The sequence below is a fragment of the Eulemur rufifrons genome, chromosome 8 (genome assembly GCF_041146395.1).
Source record: "Eulemur rufifrons isolate Redbay chromosome 8, OSU_ERuf_1, whole genome shotgun sequence".
NCBI lineage: Eukaryota > Metazoa > Chordata > Mammalia > Primates > Lemuridae > Eulemur > Eulemur rufifrons.
The window spans coordinates 25,403,307-25,411,490 of NC_090990.1; positions in this window are offsets into that span (position 1 = coordinate 25,403,307).

Here is an 8,184-nt window from a genome sequence, read left to right on the forward strand (position 1 = left end):
AAACATAGAAAATTTAGCCAGCCATGGTGGCGCGTGCCTGTGGTCCTAGCTGCTCGGGAGGCTGAGGCAGGAGAATCACTTGAACCCAAGAGTTCGAGGTTGCTGTGAGCTGTGATGACGATGACGCCACTACAATCTAGTCAGGGCGACAGAATGAGACCTGTCTCAAAAAAAAAAAAAAAAAAAGAATAAAAGTTCTTCTGAGGATTAAAACAGTGTGATGTGATAGTGACCAGTGACCGGGTGGCCTTTATTAGATGGTCAGAGAGGTCCTGAGAAGGTGACATTTGCGCTGAGATGAATGACATGAAGCCAACCTTGTGAACACTAGAAAAAGAGCATTGCAATTAGAGGGAACAGTTTGTTAAACTTTATAGGAGGTCATTGGTTTGGACTGACTTCATGCACTGGGCCCAACAGACCAAACCAAAATGGGGTCACTCAAGCTAAAGTTCCACCCACCAGGCTGAAACTAAGTTGTTTATCTGCCCTTCTGGGAAATCAAGAAAGTGGGAGATAATAGCCAAATCTACAAACAGCCAGTTTTAGCTGCTATGATAAGGCAGTCCCCTCTGCTTTAACCTTTACAAGGAAAGTAACTTTGAAACAACCAATCTGCTTTTTGTTTTCTTTTTCTCCTTTCCTCAGCCCTTTTCTGTCTATGAAACCAATATCCACTGCTTAGCTCACTGGAACACTCAAAAATGAGGGGTTGCCCGATTCTAGAATCACAAATAAAAGTCAATTAAGATCTTTAAATTAAATTTATTGTAAAGTTCATGCAAAGGACTTGGAGGAAATGACCTTGACAATTCCAGAAAAATGGAAAGGCCAATGAGGCTGGAGAGAGCGGTGCAAGAGATTGGAGAGGAAGCAGGAGCCAGAGCCAAGATAAGGAGCTTGGATTGCATGGATAGGAGTGCAGGCTCGGGATACAGTGCCTAGGTTCAAACCTGCTCCTTGTCAACTGTATGGCTTTAAGCATACAGCTTTAAGCATAATTAACTTTAAGCAAGTTAATTATTCTCTCTGTGCCTCTGTTTCCTCATCTAATATAACACTAGAAGTGCAATGATAGGCTGTCAAAGGGGAGTGATATGGTCTTATTTACATTTTTAAAAGGTCACTCTGTATATCTTGGGAAAAGTAGCTTAACTTCTCTCAGCCTCAGTTTCCTCATTAGGAAAATAAAGATAATGTCTATCTCAGAGAATGGTTGTTAAGATTTGAGTGACCTCCATTAATTTGTTAAGGCACCTGGAGAAGCTCAATAAGAGTTAGGTTTCTTTCATTCCTTCACTGTCATTCATTCGTTGATTTCCATCTCCCTCAGGAGGCTTCTTTTTTTTTTTTTTTTTCCTTTTGGAGACAGGGTTTCACTCTGTCGCCCTTTGGTAGAGTGGTGCTGTGGCATCGTCATAGCTCACTGCAACCTCAGACTCCTGTGCCTAAGTGATGCTCCTGCCTCAGCCTCCAGAGTAGCTGGGACTACAGGTGTGTGCCACCACGCCTGGCTAATTTTTTCTATTTTTGTAGAGACGGGGTCTTGCTCTTGCTTAGTTAAGCTTATCTCAAACTCCTGACTTCAAATAATCCTCCTACCTCGGCCTCCCGAAGTGCTAGGATTATAGGTGTGAACCACCACACCCAGCCGGGAGCCTTCCCTTTTTACCAGTGATCACAGTTGGTCTCTTTTTATCCTAAAAAAAAAAATTACTCCTCCATGCAAGCTACTGTTCTCTTTTCCATAGTCAAGCTTCTTAAGAGAGGCCTCCATACGAGCAGTTCCCAAGTGTGATCCCTTTTCCAACTAATATCTGTGTGAGACTGAATATTCTTCATGTCCTTCAACCAAAACAACACATCGCAATGGATGGAATGCAGACGCAGACAGGAGAATCCAGCTGTCTTCTATTATGACATATTGAAGAGACTTGCAACAGTAGAAGACAAGGTCATTCTTCTCACTAAATTTTTTCTTTGGGAAAATAGTTATGAAAAATTTATTATGTGTGTTAATGAGTTTATTATTTTCATATGAATTAATATAATTTTAATTTCTAAAATGATAAATATTAATATATGTAGGCCACATAAACAAAAGCTGTTAGGGGTTTTCAATCATTTTTAAGAGTATTGGGGGTTGGAGACCTAAAAGTTTGAGAATTGTGGCTCTATTCTGAGGGTTTCCCCTTTCTCACACCAACTACTCAACTCACTGTAATCAGGTTCTACTCCCACAACTCCACCAACTTCTTTGGCAGAGGTTACTAATGGCATCCTTATTCATAAAAGTTATATCCTCTTTCTTAGTCTTTACTTCTATGATCCTGCTCCTTGGTATTTTTTCTTCTGGGCATTGCATCATTTGTCTTCACTTATTTTTTTGATTGCTTCTTCTCCGTCTCTCTCTTTCTGACCGCACTTCATTCTCCTGCTCCCTAAACACATGTGCTTTCTTTGGGGCCCCACTTCCGGCCCCACTCTACCTGCTTATAGCTGTCTCCGTGCTCTGCTACACTGCTGCATCCAGCTCAGGTCTCCGCTTTCCAACTGTCTGCTGCTTGTTCCCACATCTCCTGCTGATACTTGAAACTCAGCATGTCTACGAGACAGGTTCATCAAGCCCATCCCAAATCAGCTGCTGCTCTAATTTTTCCATTTCTGTGGTTGCTACCACCATTTTTCAGCTACCTAAGTTGGGCACCTTGAATAACCTTGACAACTTCTTTAATTTCTTGATTCCCCCATGCCTGTCACAGTCACTGGGCCTGCAAATTCTTTGAAGTGTCTCCATCCTTCGCTTACCTTTTTATTCTGACTCCTCCCATCCTAGTTGAGACCCTCTTTCTCTCATTTAATTCCTTATAAAAACCATCTCACTGGTCTTTCTCTTATGATCCTTTGCCAATAGATTCAAAATGCAGTTCTGATCTTATCATTTACCTGCTAAAAATACTTTTGGTGAACTAGCAGAGTGAAGGTTCCGATGCTGACGTTGAAGGCTTCTGTTATTTGATTCCGGCCTAGCTCCAGCTGGATCTCTCAGGTTCTCTACCCAAACTCTCCAACTAGTGTTTCTTAAAGTGTGGGGTGAACTAGTACCTCAACATTATCTGGAATGCTTGTTACCCCAAACCCAGATCTACAGAATCCAAAGTAGAGCCTAGGAATCTGCACGTCGGGCAGTGCACACTAAAATTTGAAATCCTGTGTCCTACCCTTTAGTCAGACCCAGCCACTCAGCAATCTGCAGACAGCCCTACACTTTTGTATCTGCCTTTGGTACCCCAGCTGGGAGTGATGCTTCTCTTCTGACCCCTGTGGCATATTGCTCTCATCTTTCCTAGTCTGCTTGTTGCAGGAGATCTGCCATAGTTATTTACTTACCTCCCCTACTAGTCTCCTGAGTGTTGGGGCAGGGAGAAGACCTTAGGAGGCCCAAATGCTTCCTACTGTAAACCACAGTTGCTGCAGGAACACTAGTTATATGAAATAGGGATCTGAATGAAGATAGTTGGGCTGCAGTGGGCATGGAAAGGAGGGATTTTTTTTTTTTTTTTTTTTTTGAGACAGAGTCTCACTCTGTTGCCCAGGCTAGAGTGAGTGCCGTGGCGTCAGCCTAGCTCACAGCAACCTCAAACTCCTGAGCTCAAGGGATCCTCCTGTCTCAGCCTCCCGAGTAGCTGGGACTACAGGCATGCGCCACCATGCCCGGCTAATTTTTTCTATATATATTTTTAGCTGTCCATATAATTTCTTTCTATTTTTAGTAGAGATGGGGTCTCGCTCTTGCTCAGGCTGGTCTCGAACTCCTGAGCTCAAACGATCCGCCCACCTCGGCCTCCCAGAGTGCTAGGATTACAGGCGTGAGCCACCGCGCCCGGCCTAGGGATGTTTGTTAAAGACGCTTGAAAAGAGCCAATCAGAATCCTCGGAGGCTGATTACATTCTGAAATGTGGGTGGAAGGAGGAGGAATCAGCGAGTTAAATTTTCACACTGGGTATCCAGAGAGATTGATAGTAATAAGAGGGTGGGGTTGGGGTCGATGCCTGTGGAGGAAATCTCATTCTTTGGCTACTGCTCAGCAACTGAACTCCTTTCCCATGATTGGGGAAATCTGACATTCTGTGAATTTCAGTGGGAGGTGGAGCTTTGCTTCCCACAACAGGTGATTTAAAGGCCAGATATTATCTCTGATCCTTGTCAGCTATGGTGTGGGCTTGTGACGTAAACTTAGGCATTACTAGACTTTAAATCTGGAGCAAGCAACGCAAACCAGCAGGAAGTGGCCTTCATCCAGTGCCTCATTCCTGGTGGTGGTGCCTGTGCTGGTGCTGGAGTTCTTTTTTCCCTGCTGCCGACCTTCCTTGGTTCCTGGCCATTTTCTGATGGTTCTCTAGTATTCCTGACAACTCTTTGAGTTGACTGATGTTCTTTCCACAAATTCCTTTTCTTTCTTTTTTTTTTTTTTTGGAGACAGAGTCTTGCTCTTTTTCTCGGGCTAGAGTGCCATGGTGTCAGCCTAGCTCACAGCAACCTCGAACTCCTGAGCTTAAGCAATTCTTCTGCCTCAGCCTCCAGAGCAGCTGGGACTACAGGCATGTGCCATCATGCCTGGCTAATATTTTTCTATGTATATTTTTCGCTGTCCAGATCATTTCTTTCTATTTTTAGTAGAGACGGGGTCTTGCTCTTGCTCAGGCTGGTCTCGAACGCCTGAGCTCAAACAATCCTCCCGCCTCAGCCTCCCAGAGTGCTAGGATTACAGGCATGAGCCACCACACCTGGCCCACAAATTCCTTTTCAATTTAAATAGCTAGAATTGGTTTCAGTTTTTTTGCCACCAAAAACCCTGACCCTAACATTTCAAGACAGAGCCTTCTTGAAATTTCATTCCAGGAGCCTTGAATTTCTCTATTCCCTTTAGATAAGCTCTGTTGTGGTTCTGCATCACAAAATCCTGAGAGTTAGGATGGACTTCTAGGTCACCTGCTCCCCAACTTACCACCCAGTGCCCACATCCCCTCCACAACATCCTGTAGATGCTCCCCTAACCCTTGCATTCCTTTGCCAGCTGATCTACTTCATAGTTAAGAAGCTTTTCCTATTTTAATTTTGTTACTTGACCATTTCTTTAATTTTTATTGATTTATTTTTTGAGACAGGGTCTTACTCTGTTTTCTGGGCTAGAGTGAAGTGGTGTCATCAGAGCTCACTGAAACCTCAAACTCCTGGGCTCAAGCAATCCTCCTGCCTGGGAGGATTGTAGCTGGGACTATAGGTGCGTGCCACCACGTCCAACTAATTATTAAATTTTTTTAAAAAAGTCTTGCCCAGTTATGACAATGAAATGGGAAACCACAATTACAATTCACAAACTGTGGCATGAAAAATAACACACATCCATCGGGAATTACACCAAACCCTTTCGTTTTTATTCATTCAAAAGAGAGTCCAATGCATGAGTGTCAAATATGAGCACCATCATTTTTTTTTTTTTTTTCTTAGAAGGGGAAAACATTGACTCTGGGAGATGCTTCCAGTTTCTTTCATGGAAAACCGTCCTATTTTATATTATATTTAATTTAAAAAGCTTCTTCATGCCTTTACTTTAGGGAAGTAAACGTACGAAGTAAATAAAAGTGACTTCAGTTCTAGACACTGGAGCGTGAGCGACGTGGACCGTCTCGGGGAAGGTGGGCCTGCAGCCCGAGGGGTGGGGGGGGGGGGCGGCACAGAGGTAATGGCTGAAGGTGACGGCATCTCTGAACACAGTGATGCTCGGGATAAGGAGGAGGGTGAGGGAGAAAAATAGAATGAGAGTGAACGATAAGGGAAAGCAATGGGGGAAAGGCTAGGGACGAAATAAGGACCATCCGGCAATTGACCTGGTCATTTCGACAGACTTTAAAACGGCTGCGTCGAGCTGTGGACCACCCAGGGCAAGCCTCAGTCAGAAGGCACCGAGGGAGAGAAGAGGTACGGCCAGTGACACGGGTACAGCCGCGAAGGCCAAAGGTTGAGAGAGTTTTAGGAAGAGAAGGGTGTTCGCGGGGCCAAGAGCTTTCAAAAGGCCACGGAGAATGGGGAGGAGAAAAGGCTACTGGAGGTGGCATCGGGGCTTGGAGACCTGGGCTCTGTGCAGCGGCAGGAGCCGCAGGGGTGTGGGAGGCAGGGAGGGGGAGGCAGCGCCGGCCCACGGCCGAGAGGCCGGTGAGTGAATGGAGAGGAGGAGATGAGCGAGACCCACGAAGATGGAGAGCAGCAGCCATGGAGAAGCAGGGGCCAAGGTGCGGGAGCACTTGCAGCGGAGGAGGAGATTGTCCGCAGCCGCGCACTTCCGAAGCGGGAGGAAGGGCGCGGATCAGAGACGTAGGTAGAGAGGCGAGGTGCGGGGCAAATGCAGGCACAACACAGGTGGTACTTCTTGTCTGTCGTAACCTAAGCTGAGTGGTCTTGAGACTATCGGGAGAATCTGAGCCAAACGTCCTCAGCTGACACCAGGGCTTTCCCTGGAAAGTCTGCAGGCCTCAGTATTTCAAAGGGAAGTTGGGAGCTTTGTAAAGAGAACAAAGGGCAGAGTGGTCGGAGGCCATCGTGCACACCTAGCCCTGGGTCCTGCCCCCTGCACTGCTGGGACTGGGCTTGTGGTAGGCCTTCATCAGGCCTAATGCAACTGGGCTTTCATGCCATTTGGGGAACTAACAGAGAAGGGAATGTTAGTTTGTCAGCAGAGGCACCACTGGCCAGAAACAAAAAGAATCCAGAATATACGTGTGTGTGTGTGTGTGTGTGTGTGGTGTTGGCAGTGGTGGAGAGCGTTAAGGTAATCAAATAATCCAAAATAATTTCCACTGACCTTGGGAATGCATCTTGACATTCTCACTTGAAAAGGGGTAAGTTTATTATCTGAGAATTTTTTTCACACCAAATGAGGAAGCTATGCAGGGAAGATTCAACTGTAGAAGGGTTTCCTTATGCCAGTTCCTGTGACTCCCTCTACTGTCAGCGGTCCAGGAATTTAGCAGCTGCAGAGAAGTTATCCAGTGCGTAATTTAGTGTAATTTAAAGGGAGTAAGAGGTAGGTAGAGGTTGTATTAGTTTTCAGATTTTAATTGGAATATTCAAGATTAGGTATTATGCTAACTATATATATTTCCTAAAATTTGTGTTTCTCTTTCTATGGTTTCCTGTGGCTTGAGTTGGTGCAAAACTATACCGAACATAAACCAGAGTGACAAACCAGATGGCTGCAGACCAGATGGTCATGGATGAGGGAATCTGATATGTTTAGATCTGGGCAAATCCAGGATCTAGTTATCACACTGAAGTTTGTTTCTCTCCTACTGGGATTTAGATAAGGACAAAAGTGAGTTTTACTTTTAAAAATTGTTGGATACTTATATGGCCTACACAGGATGACTTTCTTCTTAGACTTAGAATTGGGGGAAAAATACATTTCCCTCCCTTTTTATTCCTCCCTCACCGTTGATTTTTATTACCTCTCTCTTCTAGGAGCCATTAAAATCCTTTGCTTTTTGGCTTTCCTATAGCTTTGCCTGACATCATCTGAGGGCATCCTCACATTCCAAGAACGGGTAAGGCTTCAGTTCTCAGGGCCCACCTGGGACAGGGCCTAGGAATCTGTAAACTCAGTAACTTAACTGGGCCAGCTGGATTTGAGCCACTCAACTAGTTCCTTCTCTTACAGATGAGGGAACTGAGGCTTGCTGAGGGTAACTGGTCCAAGAAGACATGGTGATTTGGGGCAGGGATGGGAACAGAGTGCAGTGTCCTGTTCTAACCATGGTGCCTTCCCCTAAAGAGGATGTTATACCCGGCATTGTGATGTGACACCCTCGTGCCCCTTTGGCTTACTGATGCGTGTTTAGTACTCAGTCCACATCTTAGGCAGAGTAATCCTTCTCTTTCCTTTGTCTCCTCCTGGTTCCCATGCTTTCTCAGGATGCCCTGAACCACCATGCAAATAAACTTGTTCTTCTCAGTATTTGTGCAAGTCTAGAGACATGAAATTCACAGATTGCCTCATCACAGAGCTGCCTTACTAGACACAATTGAAACCCTCAGCATTGCTCTGGGATGGGTCGCGGAGGAGGCTACCACTGCTTCCCGCAGCCCATGGCCCACCCCCAAGGCCCCAGGACATGCTCAGAGCAGAC